We start from the raw sequence: 19,048 nt of genomic DNA, 5'->3' as shown, positions 1-19,048 counted from the left end.
ATTTTATAAATGGGACAGGAATGGATGTTCAGAGTGAGGAGAGAAATATACCTTCATGATTTCTTCATCATTACCAGAATTGGATTAATGTTGCTTGCAGGTATCCATTGAATGTTAGTTCACTATGAGCTGTTTGGATATATGAATATGTTTTGTATTGAAGTGAGTACTTTGTAAGAGTCGTTGGATGCTGCATATGGTATCTTCTGTGTTGGCTGCTAGTAGTAATTTTTTATGTTTGAGTTACTTAAGATCAGCTGGGCGGTAGATGAACAACACATTATACCAAAGAATATGATACATCATACAGAGTGTGCCTTCATGGGTTTGCGAACAAAATAAATGTGTAGATATTTTTGAGCATCGAACAGTCCCTAAATGTCAGATAAGGAGAGCAAAACAAATACAGTCATGTTCGAACTCGAAGACCTAGATGACTGCAATCTAAATTTTAATGGTGTGTTCCTCACACATGTGTGACATGCATGAAGCCAAATGTTTTCAGTAGATTAAAGTAGCCCGAGCAGACACGCACAGAAGCGTATACTGACCTTGAGGAGCCACAGAGAGGTTGAGGGGCTCAGCTGTCTCCCTCTGCGGCTTCGGCTACTGCTGGGCCATAGAAGCCTTGAGCGGCAACACCAGAGGGTCCAGCGGTCCCTGGGGAGCCTAGATGTGGCCATCCCGTCAGTGGTCCTCACTCCTCCGACAACAGAGCTAGCGGCTGCTTAGCATCATGGTCGACCCTGCCGACCACGGCAGCGGCGCTCCGTCGGCAGCGACGGCGTGGTCGAAATCGAACCTGTTGTGGCTGCTCCTGAAACTCATCGTTGTGCTAGCGGATAGACGTAGGCCAATAAATTAATATATAGAAATATGACAGAATTTTCATGAAACATTCATCACTTTAAATTCTCAGCTTTAAAATAGGCAAAAAGCACCATCCTTAGACCGATCAATCCAAGAGATCTTTCAATCCAAACAAAATTGGGAAGTCTCTCTTCCAATGTCCACTGCAGGCCAATAAATTATTTTCGTGTAGAACATTTCTCAAATACTTCACAAACACCCCCATCCTAGATCATTTCGCAGTGACGGCTGCAAGACTACATTGGAAGCAGTCCCACTCCCACCGTAGCAGTTGAGTTCCTCTTTCTGCAATCCTGGTGCAACATATTAGCGTCATATCTACTGTCCAAATATCATAACATTATAATAAGACTCCAACTCTCACATTAGGTGGACTTAATATGTTCAGAGGTTGCACATAAGAAAAGTGATAGAAAGACAGTATAGTATCATAAGTTCCTAAGCAATAGAAAGACACTTACTTTTCTTGATCTAATGCATTGAAAATATCATAAATCCCTAGTTTATGAAGATCAGGCAGTCATATATTTGGGTGGTGGGCACCAGGCATAAGAAGATGCCAGAGGTACATAGTTCGGTAAAACGATGTCATTCAGGCTCTAGTGTCCTACCTTAGTTGCTATCTAGTTAGGCCAATAAATATTGGAACGCAAGCACAATTGATTAGCACCTTCCAGAAAACATACACAGATCACTGATGGAATAAGACATTTTCTATCATACACACCTTATGATGAATGGTTTGTCAATATGTCCAAAAATGCACACAAAAATATGATAAATAGTCCTTGCTTCCAAACAGATAGGCCTTCAAAATTCATTCGTGTCAATTGAACTTTTTTCATAAATTAATTTAAAGAACAAATGGAAAATGCCACATTGGAAGCTTGGAATTTCAATGATAAATTTTTTGTAGATATGTGGAGCCAACACCACAAAAAGAATGCACATCAGTGGAATAAAATAATGTTATGTGCAATAGAAGCAAATAATCAAAAGAATACCTCATTTCAAACATTCCATCTTATATCTGTGCAGTTATGTACACCACTGGCTCATCAGGCATCTCCATCCAGACTCATCTAGCGGAATACTCAGTCCAGTGCTCTCATATGCCCTGAGAAGTGCTCTTGTAGCCACAAAGATCTTCACTTATGCAAGCCACCAAGAAGCCTATTATAAGAGGCAATATTTGGTATAAATCCTAAATCAAGCATTTCATCCAACACAGCCTTCCCTTCCTTTCTTTTCCCTTGCCTTTCAAATCCTTGCACCAGCATACAATAAGTTTCACCATCAGCCTCAAAACCCTTCTCCTTAGCGAACACCCTTAGCTGGTTGGCATCAGCTGTCCTCCCAGCTTTGCAAAGCGCCTCAAAGATGCAGTTACAAGAAATTGTATCCAGAACAATCCCCTGATCAATCATTCTCCACATCAACCGGTAAACCTTATCCAGCTTCCCTGCCTCCATCAGGCACTCCAAAACTGTGGCGCCAGCAGGTGCACTGAGACAGCATTTGGTATTCCTCTCTAATACCATGTCTACTACTTCCACTGCTCTGTCCACCTTCCCACCACGGCAAAGAGCCTCAACGAGTTCAAAGCAATCAAACCCTTCTGGCACCACCCCATCCCCCAAAAACTCAACAAACAGCTCAGCCGCCTCTAGAGCCTTGCTACCACGGCACAATCCACCGATCAAAATCTCCATGGACGCAACGGACAGCCCAACACCAAGCTCAAGCATCTCGCGTGCCACCTTTGTTCCCTCCTTATACCTACCTTCTCTGATGAACCCCCGCATAAGTGTGTTGAAATTAACGACCGTCGGTGCACAGCTCCGGCGCTGCATCTCACCAAACCACTGCATGGCGGCGTCTACGCCTTCCACCCGGCATGAGCTACTGAAGAATATGTTGAAGGTGGGAGTGGACATCCGGAGCGACGCGGTAGACGGAGGTCATTTCGCCGTAGAAGCGAATGGCATCGTTGTGGCGACGGAGGTGGGAGAGAGCTTGGAGGATGATGTTGTAGAACTCGGCGGGTAGTGGGGAGTCAACGACGCGTCGGAGAGAGGCGAGGGCATGCGATGGAGAGGGGATGTCACCGGAAGCGGCGAAGGCGACGATGGCCTTGCGGAAGGTGGGGAGGAGCTCGGGGCATGAAAAGATGGGGTCGTCGGCACAGGGGCAGGGGCGGGTGAGGACGAGCTCCAGGAGGCGCTGGAGCGAAGGGAGGCGGCGGGAAGCCGTGAGGCGGGCGGCGACGAGGGACATGAGGCTGTGGTCGGGTCGGAAAGTGGAGGACGCGTCTGCGGCGGCCAGCAGGATGTGGAGGTCGAGCGCCGCGAGTTGGGGGTGGTGGCGGGCTCGGCGGAGGAGACGAAAGAGAGAGGCGGGGGAGGAAGCGTGAGCGGTGGGGAGCACCGGGAGCGGATTAGGCGGCGCGCGGGGGGAGGAGCGGGGACCGGCGGCGCGCGGGGGAGGGATAGAATCATAGAAGAGAGATGTGCGGGTCGCTAGGGATTTAGTTTGGGTTAAGTTCGACGGTTTCCACGTGGCCCACGAACTTAAATTAGGAACGTGGATACCCACGTTCCTAATAGGTTAAGTTCGACGGTTTTGGCTAGGGCCCACGAACTTAATTTTAGAACGTGGGTACCCACGTTCTTAAAAAAACCCATGAACTTAAGTAATGTAAGAACGTGGGTACCCACGTTCTTAACAAAACCCACGAACATTTATCAGTTTCTTGTAGTGAATGACCATTTTCAATAATTCTGAAGGCTAACACCTACGGATTTTTGACCAAGAAATCGTCTCCACCAAAAATCCAAGAATATGATCTATGGCAAGGAAACATAATTGTGGTGAGGTGTACGAGCCTCTGGTCGATGATCAATGGCCACACAACCCCCATTTTTGTCGAAAACAGCCATGAACGACCATTTTCAATAATACCGAAGGCTAACACGTACGGATTTTTGACCAAGAAATGGTCTCCACGAGAAATCCAAGATTGTGATCTATGGCAATTAAACATATGTGGGGTGAGGTGTACGAGCCTCTGGTCAATGATAAATGGCCACACAACCCCCATTTTTGTCAAAAATAGCCATGAACGACCATTTTCAATAATACCGAAGGCTAACACCTACGGATTTTTGACCAAGAAATGGTCTCCACCAGAAATCCAAGCATGTGATCTATGGCAAGGAAACATATGTGGGGTGAGGTGTACGAGCCCCTGGTCGATTATCAATGGCCACACAACCCCCTTTTTTGTCGAAAATTGCCATGAACAACTATTTTCAATGACACTGAAAGCTAACACCTATGGATTTTTGACCAAGAACTGGTCTCCACCATAGATCCAAGAATGTGATCTATGGCAAGAAAACATATGTGTAGTGAGGTGTATGAGCCTCTAATTGAAGATAAATGGCCACACAACCCCCATTTTTGTCGAAAATAGCCATGAATGACCATTTTCAATAATACCGAAGGCTAACACATTCGGATTTTTGCCCAAGAAATGGTCTCCACCAGAAATCCAAAAATGTGATCTATGTCAAGGAAACATATGTGGGGTGTGGTGTATGAGCCTCTGGTCGATGATCAATGGCCACATAACCTCTATTTTGTCAAAAATAGCCATGAACGACCATTTTCAATAATACCGAAGGCTAACACGTACGGATTTTTGACCAAGAAATGGTCTCCACAAGAAATCCAAGAATGTGATCTATAGCAAGAAAACATATGTGGGGTGAAGTGTACAAGCCTCTGGTCGATAATCAATGGCCACACAACCCCCATTTTTGTCGAAAATAGCCATGAACGACCATTTTCAATGACACTGAAGGCTAACACCTATGGATTTTTGACCAAGAAATGGTCTTCACCAGAAATCCAAGAATGTGATCTATGACAAGGAAACATATGTGGGGTGAGGTGTATGAGCCTTTGGTCGATGATCAATTGCCACACAACCCCATTTTTGTCGAAAATAGCCATGAACGACCATTTTCAATAATACCGAAGGCTAACACCTACGGATTTTTGACCAAGAAATGGTCTCCACTAGAAATCCAAGAATGTGATCTATGGCAAGAAACTTATGTGGGGTAAGGTGTACGAGCTTCTAGTCGATGATTAATGGCGACACAACCCCCATTTTTGTCGAAAATAGCCATGAATGACCATTTTCAATGACACTTAAGGCTAACACCTACGAATTTTTGACCAACAAATGGTTTCCACGAGAAATCCAAGATTGTGATCTATGGCAAGAAAACATATGTGGGGTGAAGTGTACGAGCCTCTGGTCGATGATCAATGGCCACGCAACCCCCATTTTGTCGAAAATAGCCATGAACGACCATTTTCAATGACACTGAAGGCTAACAACTATGGATTTTTGACAAAGAAATGGTCTCCACCATAAATCCAAGAATGTGATCTATGGCAAGGAAACATATATGTAGGGAGGTGTATGAGCCTCTGGTCGAAGATCAATGGCCACACAACCCCCATTTGTGTCGAAAATAGCCATGAATGACCATTTTCAATAATACTGAAGGCTAACACGTACGGATTTTTGACCAAGAAATGGTCTCCACCAGAAATCCAAGAATGTGATCTATGGCAAGGAAACATATGTGGGGTGAGGTGTATGAGCCTCTGGTTGATGATCAATGGCCACACAACCCCCATTTTTGTCGAAAATAGCCATGAACGACCATTTACAATAATACCGAAGGCTAACACCTACAGATTCTTGACCAAGAAATGGTCTCCACCAGAAATCCAAGAATGTGATCTATGGCAAGGAAACATATGTGGGGTGAGGTGTACGAGCCTCTGGTCGATGATCAATGGCCACACAACCCCCATTTTTGTCGAAAATAGCCATGAACGACCATTTTCAATAATTCCGAAGGCTAACACCTACGGATTTTTGACCAAGAATTCGTCTCCACGAGAAATCCAAGAATATGATCTATGGCAAGGAAACATATTTGGGGTGAGTTGTACGAGCCTCTGGTCGATGATCAATGGCCACACAACCCCCATTTTTGTCGAAAACAGCCATGAACGACCATTTTCAATAATACCGAAGGCTAACACGTACGGATTTTTGACCAAGAAATGGTCTCCACGAGAAATCCAAGATTGTGATCTATGGCAATTAAACATATGTGGGGTGAGGTGTACGAGCCTCTGGTCGATGATAAATGGCCACACAACCCCCATTTTTGTCGAAAATAGCCATGAACGACCATTTTCAATAATACCGAAGGCTAACACCTACGGATTTTTGACCAAGAAATGGTCTCCACCAGAAATCCAAGAATGTGATCTATGGCAAGGAAACATATGTGGGGTGAGGTGTACGAGCCCCTGGTCGATTATCAATGGCCACAGAACCCCCATTTTTGTCGAAATTTGCCATGAACGACTATTTTCAAAGACACTGAAGGCTAACACCTATGGATTTTTGACCAAGAACTGGTCTCCACCATAGATTCAAGAATGTGATCTATGGCAAGAAAACATATGTGTAGTGAGGTGTATGAGCCTCTGGTTGAAGATAAATGGCCACACAACCCCCATTTTTGTCGAAAATAGCCATGAATGACCATTTTCAATAATACCGAAGGCTAACACATTCGGATTTTTGCCCAAGAAATGGTCTCCACTAGAAATCCAAAAATGTGATCCATGTCAAGGAAACATATGTGGGGTGAGGTGTATGAGCCTCTGGTCGATGATCAATGGCCACAGAACCTCTATTTTGTCAAAAATAGCCATGAACGACCATTTTCAATAATACCGAAGGCTAACACGTACGGATTTTTGACCAAGAAATCCAAGAATGTGATCTACGGCAAGGAAACATAGCCATGAACTACCATTTTCAATAATACCGAAGGCTAACACGTACGAATTTTTGACCAAGAAATGGTCTCCACCAGAAATCCAAGAGTGTGCTCTACGGCAAGGAAACATATGTGGGGTGAGGTGTACGAGCCTCTGGTCGATGATAAATGGCCACACAACCCCCATTTTTGATGAAAATAGCCTTGAACGACCATTTTCAATAATATCGAAAGCTAACACCTACGGATTTTTGACCAACAAATGGTCTCCACCAGAAATCCAAGAATGTGGTCTATGGCAAGGAAAAATATGTGGGGTGAGGTGTATGAGCCTTTGGTCGATGATCAATGGCCACACAACCGCCATTTTTGTCGAAAATAGCCATGAACGACCATTTTCAATAATACCGAAGGCTAACACCTACGGATTTTTTACCAAGAAATGGTCACCACCAGAAATCCAAGAATGTGGTCTATGGCAAGGAACAGATGTGGGGTGAGGTGTATGAGCCTTTGGTCGATGATCAATTGCCACACAACCCCCATTTTTGTCGAAAATAGCCATGAACAACCATTTTCAATAATACCGAAGGCTAACACCTACGGATTTTTGACCAAGAAATGGTCTCCACCAGAAATCCAAGAATGTGATATACGGCAAGGAAACTTATGTGGGGTGAGGTGTACGATCCTCTGGTCGATGATCAATGGCGACACAACCCCCATCTTTGTCAAAAATAGCCATGAATGACCATTTTCAATGACACTGAAGGCTAACACCTACGAATTTTTGACCAACAAATGGTCTCCACGAGAAATCCAAGATTCTGATCTATGGAAAGAAAACATATGTGGGGTGAAGTGTACGATCCTCTAGTCGATGATCAATGGCCACACAACCCCCATTTTTGTCGAAAATAGCCATGAACGACCATTTTCAATGACACTGAAGGCTAACAGCTATGGATTTTTTACCAAGAAATGGTCTCCACCATAAATCCAAGAATGTGATCTATGGCAAGGAAACATATGTGTAGTGAGGTGTATGAGCCTCTGGTCGAAGATCAATGGCCACACAACCCCCATTTGTGTCGAAAATAGCCATGAATGACCATTTTAAATAATACCGAAGGCTAACACGTACGGATTTTTGACCAAGAAATGGTCTCCTCCAGAAATCCAAGAATGTGATCTATGGCAAGGAAACATATGTGGGGTGAATTGTACGAGCCTCCGGTCGATGATAAATGGCCACACAACCCCCATTTTAGTCAAAAATAGCCATGAACGACCATTTTCAATAATACCGAAGGCTAACACCAACAGATTTTTGACCAAGAAATGGTCTCCTCTAGAAATCCAAGAATGTGATCTATGTCAAAAAAACATATGAGGGGTGAAGTGTACGAGCCTCTGGTCGATGATCAATGGCCACACAACCCCCATTTTTGTCGAAAATAGCCATGAACGACCATTTTCAATGACACTGAAGGCTAACACCTATGGATTTTTGACCAAGAAATGGTCTCCACCATAAATCCAAGAATGTGATCTATGGCAAGGAAACATAAGTGTAGTGAGGTGTATGAGCCTCTGGTTGAAGATCAATGGCCACACAAGCCCCATTTTTGTCGAAAATAGCCATGAATGACCATTTTCAATAATACCGAAGGCTAACACGTACGGATTTTTGACCAAGAAATGGTCTCCACCAGAAATCCAAGAATGTGATCTATGGCAAGGAAACATATGTGGGGTGAATTGTACAAGCCTCTGGTCGATGATAAATGGCCACACAACCCCCATTTTAGTCGAAAATAGCCATGAACGACCATTTTCAATAATACCGAAGGCTAACACCAACAGATTTTTGACCAAGAAATGGTCTCCTCCAGAAATCCAAGAATGTGATCTATGGCAAGAAAACGTATGTGGGGTGAAGTGTACGAGCCTCTGGTTGATGATCAATGGCCACACAACCCCCATTTTTGTCGAAAATAGCCATGAACGACCATTTTCAATGACAATAAAGGCTAACACCTATGGCAAGGAAACATATGTGGGGTGAGGTTTACGATCCTCTGGTTGATGATCATTGGCCACACAACCCCCATTTTTGTTGAAAATAGCCATGAATGACCATTTTCAATAATACCAAAGCCTAACACGTACGGATTTTTGACCAAGAAATGGTCTCCACCAGAAATCCAAGAATGTGATCTATGGCAAGGAAACATATGTGGGGTGAGGTGTATGAGCCTCTGGTCGATGATAAATGGCCACACAACCCCCATTTTAGTCGAAAATAGCCATGAACGACCATTTTCAATAATACCGAAGGCTAACACCAACGGATTTTTGACCAAGAAATGGTCTCCACCAGAAATCCTAGAATGTGATCTCTAGCAAGAAAACATATGTGGGGTGAAGTGTACGAGCCTCTGGTCGATGATCAATGGCCACACAAACCCCATTTTTGTCGAAAATAGCCATGAACGACCATTTTCAATGACACTGAAGGCTAACACCTACGGATTTTTGACCAAGAAATGGTCTCCACAATAAATCCAAGAATGTGATCTATGGCAAGGAAACATATGTGTAGTGAGGTGTATGAGCCTTTGGTCGAATATCAATGGCCACACAACCCCCATTTTTGTCGAAAATAGCCATGAACGACCATTTTCAATAGTACCGAAGGCTAAAACATTTAGATTTTTGACCAAGAAATGGTCTCCACCAGAAATCAAAGAATGTGATCTATGACAAGGAAACATATGTGGGGTGAGGTTTACGAGCCTCTGGTCGATGATCAATGGCCACACAACCCCCATTTTTGTCGAAAATAGCCATGAATGACCATTTTCAATAATACTGAAGGTTAACACGTACAGATTTTTGACCAATAAATGGTCTCCACCGGAAATCCAAGAATGTGATCTATGGCAAGGAAACATATGTGGGGTGAGGTGTACGAGCCTCTGGTCGATGATCATTGGCCACACAACCCCCATTTTTGTCGAAAATAGCCATGAATGACCATATTCAATAATACCGAAGGCTAACACGTACGGATTTTTGACCAAGAAATGGTCTCCACCAGAAATCCAAGAATGTGATCTATGGCAAGGAAACATATGTGGGGTGAATTGCACGAGCCTCTGGTCAATGATAAATGGCCACACAACCCCCATTTTAGTTGAAAATAGCCATGAACGACCATTTTCAATAATACCGAAGGCTAACTCCAACAGATTTTTGACGAAGGAATGGTCTCCTCCAGAAATCCAAGAATGTGATCTATGGAAAGAAATCATATGTGGGGTAAAGTGTACGAGCCTCTGGACGATGATCAATGGCCACACAACCCCCATTTTTGTCGAAAATAGCCATGAACGACCATTTTCAATGACACTAAAGGCTAACACCTATGGATTTCTGACCAAGAAATGGTCTCCACCATAAATCCAAGAATGTGATCTATGGCATGGAAACATATGTATAGTGAGGTGTATGAGCCTCTGGTCGAAGATCAATGGCCACACAACCCCCATTTTTGTCGAAAATAGCATGAATGACCATTTTCAAAAATACCAAAGGCGAACACATTCGGATTTTTGCCCAAGAAATGGTCTCCACCAGAAATCCAAGAATGTGATCTATGGCAAGGAAACATATGTGGGGTGAGGTGTACGAGCCTCTGGTCGATGATCAATGGCCACACAACCCCCATTTTGCCGAAAATAGCCATGAACGACCATTTTCAATAATACCGAAGGCTAACACGTACGAGTTTTTGACCAAGAAATGGTCTCCACCAGAAATCCAAGAATGTGATCTATGGCAAGGAAACATATGTGGGGTGAGGTTTATGAGCCTCTAGTCGATGATAAATGGCCACACAACCCCCATTTTTTATGAAAATAGACATGAGCGACCATTTTCAATAATACTAGAGGCTAACACCTACGGATTTTTGACCAAGAAATGGTCTCCACCAGAAATACAAAAATGTGATCTATGGCAAGGAAACATATGTGGGGTGAGGTGTATGAGCCTCTGGCGATGATCAATGGCCACACAACCCCCATTTTTGTCAAAAATAGCCATGAACGACCATTTTCAATAATACCGAAGGCTAACACCTACGGATTTTTGACCAACAAATGGCCTCCACCAGAAATCCAAGAATGTGATCTACGGCAAGGAAACATATGTGGGGTGAGGTGTATGAGCCTCTGGTCGACGATCAATGGCCATACAACCCTATTTTTTGTCGAAAATTGCCATGAACGACCATTTTCAATGACACTGAAGGCTAACACCTACGGATTTTTGACCAAGAAATGGTCTCCACCATAAATCCAAGAATGTGATCTATGGCAAGGAAACTTATGTGTAGTGAGGTGTATGAGCCTCTGGTCGAAGATCAATGGCCACACAACCCCCATTTTTGTCGAAAATAGCCATGAATGACCATTTTCAAAAATACCAAAGGCTAACACATTCGGATTTTTGCCCAAGAAATGGTCACCACCAGAAATCCAAGAATGTGATCAATGGCAAGAAAACATGTGTGGGGTAAAGTGTACGAGCCTCTGGTCGATGATCAATGGCCACACAACCCCCATTTTGCCGAAAATTGCCATGAACGACCATTTTCAATGACACGGAAGGCTAACACCTACAGATTTTTGCCAAGAAATGGTCTCCACCAGAAATCAAAGAATGTGATCTATGGCAAGGAAACATATGTGAGGTGAGGTATATGAGCCTCTGGTCGGTGATAAATGGCCACACAACCCCCGTTTTTACAAAAATAGCCATGAACGACCATTTTCAATAATACCGAAGGCTAACACCTACGAATTTTTGATCAAGAAATGGTCTCCACCAGAAATCCAAGAATGTGATCTATGGCAAGGAAACATACGTGGGGTGAGGTGTATGAGCCTCTGGTCGATGATCAATGGCCACACAACCCCCATTTTTGTCGAAAATAGCCATGAACGACCATTTTCAATAATACCGAAGGCTAACACCAACGGATTTTTGACCAAGAAATGTTCTCCACCAGAACTCCAAAATGTGATCTATGGCAAGGAAACATATGTGGGGTGAGGTGTATGGGCCTCTGGCCGATGATCAATGGCCACACAACGCCCATTTTTATCGAAAATAGCGATCAACGACCATTTTCAATAATACCGAAGGGCCGATGTTAATCGCTATTTTCGATAAAAATGGGCATTGTGTGGCCATTGATCATCGGCCAGAGGCCCATACACCTCACCTCACTTATGTTTCCTTGCCATAGATCACATTCTTGGATTTCTAGTGGAGACCATTTCTTGGTCAAAAATCCGTAGGTGTTAGCCTTCAGTGTCATTGAAAATGGTCGTTCATGTCTATTTTCGACAAAAATGGGGGTTGTGTGGCCATTGATCGTCGACCAGAGGCTCGTACACCTCACCCCACATATGTTTCCTTGCCATAGATCACATTTTGGATTTCTGGTGGAGAACATTTCTTGGTCAAAAATCCGTAGGTGTTAGCCTTCGGTATTATTGAAAATGGTCATTCATGGCTATTTTCGACAAAAATGGGGGTTGTGTGGCCATTGATCATCGACCAGAGGCTCATACACCTCACCCCACGTATGTTTCCTTGCCATAGATCACATTCTTGGATTTCTGGTGGAGACCATTTCTTGATCAAAAATCCGTAGGTGTTAGCCTTTGGTATTATTGAAAATGGTCGTTCATGGCTATTTTCGTAAAAAACGGGGGTTGTGTGGCCATTTATCATCGACCAGAGGCTCATACACCTCACCTTACATATGTTTCCTTGCCATAGATCACATTCTTGGATTTATGGTGGAGACTATTTCTTGGGCAAAAATCCGTAGGTGTTAGCCTTCCGTGTCATTGAAAATGGTCGTTCATGGCAATTTTCGACAAAATGGGGGTTGTGTGGCCATTGATCATCGACCAGAGGCTCGTACACTTTACCCCACATATGTTTTCTTGCCATTGATCACATTCTTGGAATTCTGGTGGAGACCATTTCTTGGTCAAGAATCCGTTGGTGTTAGCCTTCGGTATTATTGAAAATGGTCGTTCATGGCTATTTTCGTCTAAAATGGGGGTTGTGTGGCCATTTATCATCGACCAGAGGCTCGTACACCTCACCCCACATATGTTTCCTTGCCATAGATCACATTCTTGGATTTTTGGTGGAGACCATTTCTGGGTCAAAAATCCGTACGTGTTAGCCTTCGGTATTATTGAAAATGGCCATTCATGTCTATATTCGACAAAAATGGGGGTTGTGTGGCCATTGATCATCGACCAGAGGCTCATAAACCTCACCCCACATATGTTTCCTTGCCATAGATCACATTCTTTGATTTCTGCTGGAGACCATTTCTTGGTAAAAAATCCGAATGTGTTAGCTTCGGTACTATTGAAAATGGTCGTTCATGGCTATTTTCGACAGAAATAAGGGTTGTGTGGCCATTGATATTCGACCAGAGGCTCATACACCTCACTACACATATGTTTCCTTGCCATAGATCACATTCTTGGATTTATGGTGGAGACCATTTCTTGGTCAAAAATCCGTGAGTGTTAGCCTTCAGTGTCATTGAAAATGGTCGTTCAAGGCTATTTTTGACAAAAATGGGGGTTGTGTGGCCACTGATCATCGACCAGAGGCTCGTACACCTCACCCCACATATGTTTTATTGCCATAGATCACATTCTTGGATTTCTGGTGGAGACCATTTCTTGGGCAAAAATCTGAATGTGTTAGCCTTCGGTATTATTGAAAATGGTCATTCATGGCGATTTTCGACAAAAATGGGTGTTGTGTGGCCATTGATCTTCGACCAGAGGCTCATACACCTCACTACACATGTGTTTCCTTGCCATAGATCACATTCTTGTATTTATGGTGGAGATCATTTCTTTGACAAAATTCCGTAGGTGTTAGCCTTCAGTGTCATTCAAAATGGTCGTTCATGGCTATTTTCGACAAAAATGGGGGTTGTGTGGCCATTGATCATCGACCAGAGGCTCGTACACCTCACCCCACATATGTTTCCTTGCCATATATCACATTCTTGGATTTCTGGTGGAGACCGTTTCTTGGTCAAAAATCCGTAGGTGTTAGCCTTCAGTGTCATTGAAAATGGTCGTTCAAGGCTATTTTTGACAAAAATGGGGGTTGTGTGGCCACTGATCATCGACCAGAGGCTCGTACACCTCACCCCACATATGTTTTATTGCCATAGATCACATTCTTGGATTTCTGGTGGAGACCATTTCTTGGGCAAAAATCTGAATGTGTTAGCCTTCGGTATTATTGAAAATGGTCATTCATGGCGATTTTCGACAAAAATGGGTGTTGTGTGGCCATTGATCTTCGACCAGAGGCTCATACACCTCACTACACATATGTTTCCTTGCCATAGATCACATTCTTGTATTTATGGTGGAGACCATTTCTTCGTCAAAATTCCGTAGGTGTTAGCCTTCAGTGTCATTGAAAATGGTCGTTCATGGCTATTTTTGACAAAAATGGGGGTTGTGTGGCCATTGATCATCGACCAGAGGCTCGTACACCTCACCCCACATATGTTTCCTTGCCATATATCACATTCTCGGATTTCTGGTGGAGACCGTTTCTTGGTCAAAAATCCGTAGGTGTTAGCCTTCGGTATTATTGAAAATGGTCGTTCATGGCTATTTTCATCAAAAATGGGGGTTGTGTGGCCATTTATCATCGACCAGAGGCGCGTACACCTCACCCCACATATGTTTCCTTGCTACAGATCACATTCTTGGATTTCTGGTGGAGACCATTTCTTGGTCAAAAATTCGTACGTGTTAGCCTTCGGTATTATTGAAAATGGCCATTCATGTCTATATTCGACAAAAATGGGGGTTGTGTGGCCATTGATCATCGACCAGAGGCTCATAAACCTCACCCCACATAGGTTTTCTTGCCATAGATCACATTCTTGGATTTCTGGTGGATACCATTTCTTAGTCAAAAATCCGAATGTGTTAGCTTCGGTATTATTGAAAATGGTCGTTCATGGCTATTTTCGACTAAAATGGGGGTTGGGTGGCCATTTATCATCGACCAGAGGCTCGTACACCTCACCCCACATATGTTTCCTTGCCATAGATCACATTCTTGGATTTCTGGTGGAGACCATTTATTGGTCAAAAATCTATACGTGTTAGCCTTCAGTATTATTGAAAATGGTCATTCATGGCTATTTTCGACGAAAATGGGGGTTGTGTGGCCATTGATCATCGACCAGAGGCTCGTAAACCTCACCCCACATATGTTTCCTTGCCATAGATCACATTCTTTGATTTCTGGTGGAGACCATTTCTTGGTCAAAAATCTTAATGTTTTAGCCTTCGGTACTATTGAAAATGGTCGTTCATGGCTATTTTCGACAAAAATGGGGGTTGTGTGGCCATTTATATTCGACCAAAGGCTCATACACCTCACTACACATGTTTCCTTTCCATAGATCACATTCTTGGATTTATGGTGGAGACCATTTCTTGGTCAAAAATCCGTAGGTGTTAGCGTTCAGTGTCATTGAAAAGGTCGTTCATGGCTATTTTCGACAAAAATGGGGTTTGTGTGGCCATTGATCATCGACCAGAGGCTCGTACACTTCACCCCACATATGTTTTCTTGCCATAGATCACATTCTTGGATTTCTGGTGGGGACCATTTCTTGGTCAAAAATCCGTTGGTGTTAGCCTTCGGTATTATTGAAAATGGTCGTTCATGGCTATTTTCGACAAAAATGGGGGTTGTGTGGCCATTTATCATCGACCAGAGGCTCATACACCTCACCCCACATATGTTTCCTTGCCATAGATCACATTCTTGGATTTCTGGTGGAGACCATTTCTTGGTCAAAAATCCGTACGTGTTAGCCTTCGGTATTATTGAAAATGGTCATTCATGGCTATTTTCGACAAAAATGGGGGTTGTGTGGCCATTGATCTTCGACCAGAGGCTCATACACCTCACTACACATATGTTTCCTTGCCATAGATCAAATTCTTGGATTTATGGTGGAGACCATTTCTTGGTCAAAAATCCATAGGTGTTAGCCTTCAGTGTCATTGAAAATTATCGTTCATGGCTATTTTCGACAAAAATGGGGGTTGTGTGGCCATTGATCATCGACCAGAGGCTCGTACACTTCACCCCACATATGTTTTCTTGCCATAGATCACATTCTTCGATTTCTGGTGGGGACCATTTCTTGGTCAAAAATCCGTTGGTGTTAGCCTTCGGTATTATTGAAAATGGTCGTTCATGGCTATTTTCGACAAAAATGGGGGTTGTGTGGCCATTTATCATCGACCAGAGGCTCATACACCTCACCCCACATATGTTTCCTTGCCATAGATCACATTCTTGGATTTCTGGTGGAGACCATTTCTTGGTAAAAAATCCGTAGGTGTTAGCCTCTGGTATTATTGAAAATGGTCGTTCATGGCTATTTTCATCAAAAATGGGGGTTGTGTGGCCATTTATCATCGACCAGAGGCTCGTACACCTCACCCCACATATGTTTCCTTGCCATAGATCACATTCTTGGATTTCTGGTGGAGACCATTTCTTGGTCAAAAATCCGTACGTGTTAGCCTTCGGTATTATTGAAAATGGTCATTCATGGCTATTTTCGACAAAAATCGGGGTTGTGTGGCCATTGATCTTCGACCAGAGGCTCATACACCTCACTACACATATGTTTCCTTGCCATAGATCAAATTCTTGGATTTATGGTGGAGACCATTTCTTGGTCAAAAATCCATAGGTGTTAGCCTTCAGTGTCATTGAAAATTATCGTTCATGGCTATTTTCGACAAAAATGGGGGTTGTGTGGCCATTGATCATCGACCAGAGGCTCGTACACTTCACCCCACATATGTTTTCTTGCCATAGATCACATTCTTGGATTTCTGGTGGAGACCATTTCTTGGTCAAAAATCTGTTGGTGTTAGCCTTCTGTATTATTGAAAATGGTCGTTCATGGCTATTTTCGACTGAAATGGGTGTTGTGTGGGCATTTATCATCGACCAGAGGCTCATACACCTCAACCCACATATGCTTCCTTGCCATAGATCACATTATTAAATATCTAGTGGAGACCATTTCTTGGTCAAAAATCCGTACGTGTTAGCCTTCGGTATTATTGAAAATGGTCATTCATGGCTATTTTCGACAAAAATGGGGGTTGTGTGGCCATTGATCATCGACTGAAGGCGCGTACACCTCACCCCACATATGTTTCCTTACCATAGATCACATTCTTTGATTTCATGTGGAGACCATTTCTTGGTCAAAAATCCGAATGTGTTAGCCTTCGGAACTATTGAAAATGGTCGTTCATGGCTATTTTCGACAAAAATGGGGGTTGTGTGGCCATTGATATTGGACCAGAGGCTCATACACCTCACTACACATATGTTTCCTTGCCATAGATCATATTCTTGGATTTATGGTGGAGACCATTTCTTGGTCAAAAATCCGTAGGTGTTAGCCTTCAGTGTCATTGAAAATGGTCGTTCATGGCTATTTTCGACAAAAATTAGGGTTGTGTGGCCATTGATTGTTGACCAGAGGCTCATACACCTCACCCCACATATGTTTCCTTGTCGTAGATCACATCCTTGGATTTCTGGTAAAGACCATTTCTAGGTAAAAAATCGGTAGGTGTTAGCCTTCAGTATTATTGAAAATCGTCGTTCATGGCTATTTTCGACAAAAATGTGGGTTGTGTGGCCATTGATCATCGCCAGAGGCTCATACACCTCACACCACATATGTTTCCTTGCCATAGATCACATTCTTGGATTTCTAGTGGAGACCATTTCTTGGTCAAAAATTCGTAGGTGTTAGCCTCTAGTATTATTGAAAATGGTCGCTCATGGCTATTTTCATAAAAAATGGGGGTTGTGTGGCCATTTATCATCGACTAGAGGCTCATAAACCTCACCCCACAAATGTTTCCTTGCCATAGATCACATTCTTGGATTTCTGGTGGAGACCATTTCTTGGTCAAAAACTCATGGTCGTTCATGGCTATTTTCGGCAAAATGGGGGTTGTGTGGCCATTGATCATCGACCAGAGGCTCGTACACCTCACCCCACATATGTTTCCTTGCCATAGATCACATTCTTGGATTTCTGGTGGATACCATTTCTTGGGCAAAAATCCGAATGTGTTAGCCTTTGGTATTTTTGAAAATGGTCATTCATGGTCGTTCATGGCTATTTTCGGCAAAATGGGGGTTGTGTGGCCATTGATCTTCGACCAGAGGCTCATACACCTCACTACACATATGTTTCCTTGCCATAGATCACATTCTTGGATTTATGGTGGAGACCATTTATTGGTCAGAAATCCATAGGTGTTAGCCTTTAGTGTCATTGAAAATGGTCGTTCATGGCTATTTTCGACAAAAATGGGGGTTGTGTGGCCATTGATCATCGACCAGAGGCTCGTACACTTAACCCCACATATGTTTTCTTTCCATAGATCACATTCTTGGATTTCTGGAGGAGACCATTCCTTGGTCAAAAATCTGTTGGAGTTAGCCTTTGGTATTATTGAAAATGGTCGTTCATGGCTATTTTCGACTAAAATGGGGGTTGTGTGGCTATTTATCATCGACCAGAGGCTCGTGCAATTCACCCCACATATGTTTCCTTGCCATAGATCACATTCTTGGATTTCTGGTGGTGACCATTTCTTGGTTAAAAATCCGTACGTGTTAGCCTTCAGTATTATTGAATATGGTCATTCATGGCTATTTTCGACAAAAATGGGGGTTGTGTGGCCAACGATCATCGACCAGAGGCTCGCACACCTCACCCCACATATGTTTCCTTGCCATAGATCACATTCTTGGATTTCCGGTGGAGACCATTTATTGGTCAAAAATCTGTACGTGTTAGCCTTCAGTATTATTGAAAATGGTCATTCATGGCTATTTTCGACAAAAATGGGGGTTGTGTGGCCATTGATCATCGACCAGAGGCTCGTAAACCTCACCCCACTTATGTTTCCTTGCCATAGGTCACATTCTTTGATTTCTGGTGGAGATCATTTCTTGGTCAAAAATCTGAATGTTTTAGCCTTCGGTACTATTGAAAATGGTCGTTCATGGCTATTTTCGACAAAAATAGGGGTTGTGTGGCCATTGATATTCGACCAAAGGCTCATACACCTCACTACACATATGTT

General features: G+C 43.2%; 1 pseudogene; it reads right to left on the bottom strand.

Moving 5' to 3' along the window:
• Positions 1-1,971: 1,971 nt before the first annotated feature.
• LOC118474112 (pentatricopeptide repeat-containing protein At2g36240-like) overlaps positions 1,972-19,048 on the bottom strand; it is a 40,659-nt pseudogene continuing 23,582 nt past the window's right edge.

The sequence above is a fragment of the Zea mays genome, unplaced genomic scaffold (genome assembly GCF_902167145.1).
Source record: "Zea mays cultivar B73 unplaced genomic scaffold, Zm-B73-REFERENCE-NAM-5.0 scaffold_22, whole genome shotgun sequence".
NCBI classification, from domain to species: Eukaryota; Viridiplantae; Streptophyta; class Magnoliopsida; order Poales; family Poaceae; genus Zea; species Zea mays.
The sequence above is the reverse complement of the archived record's forward strand: the minus strand, read 5'-3'. Positions and strand labels throughout refer to the sequence as shown.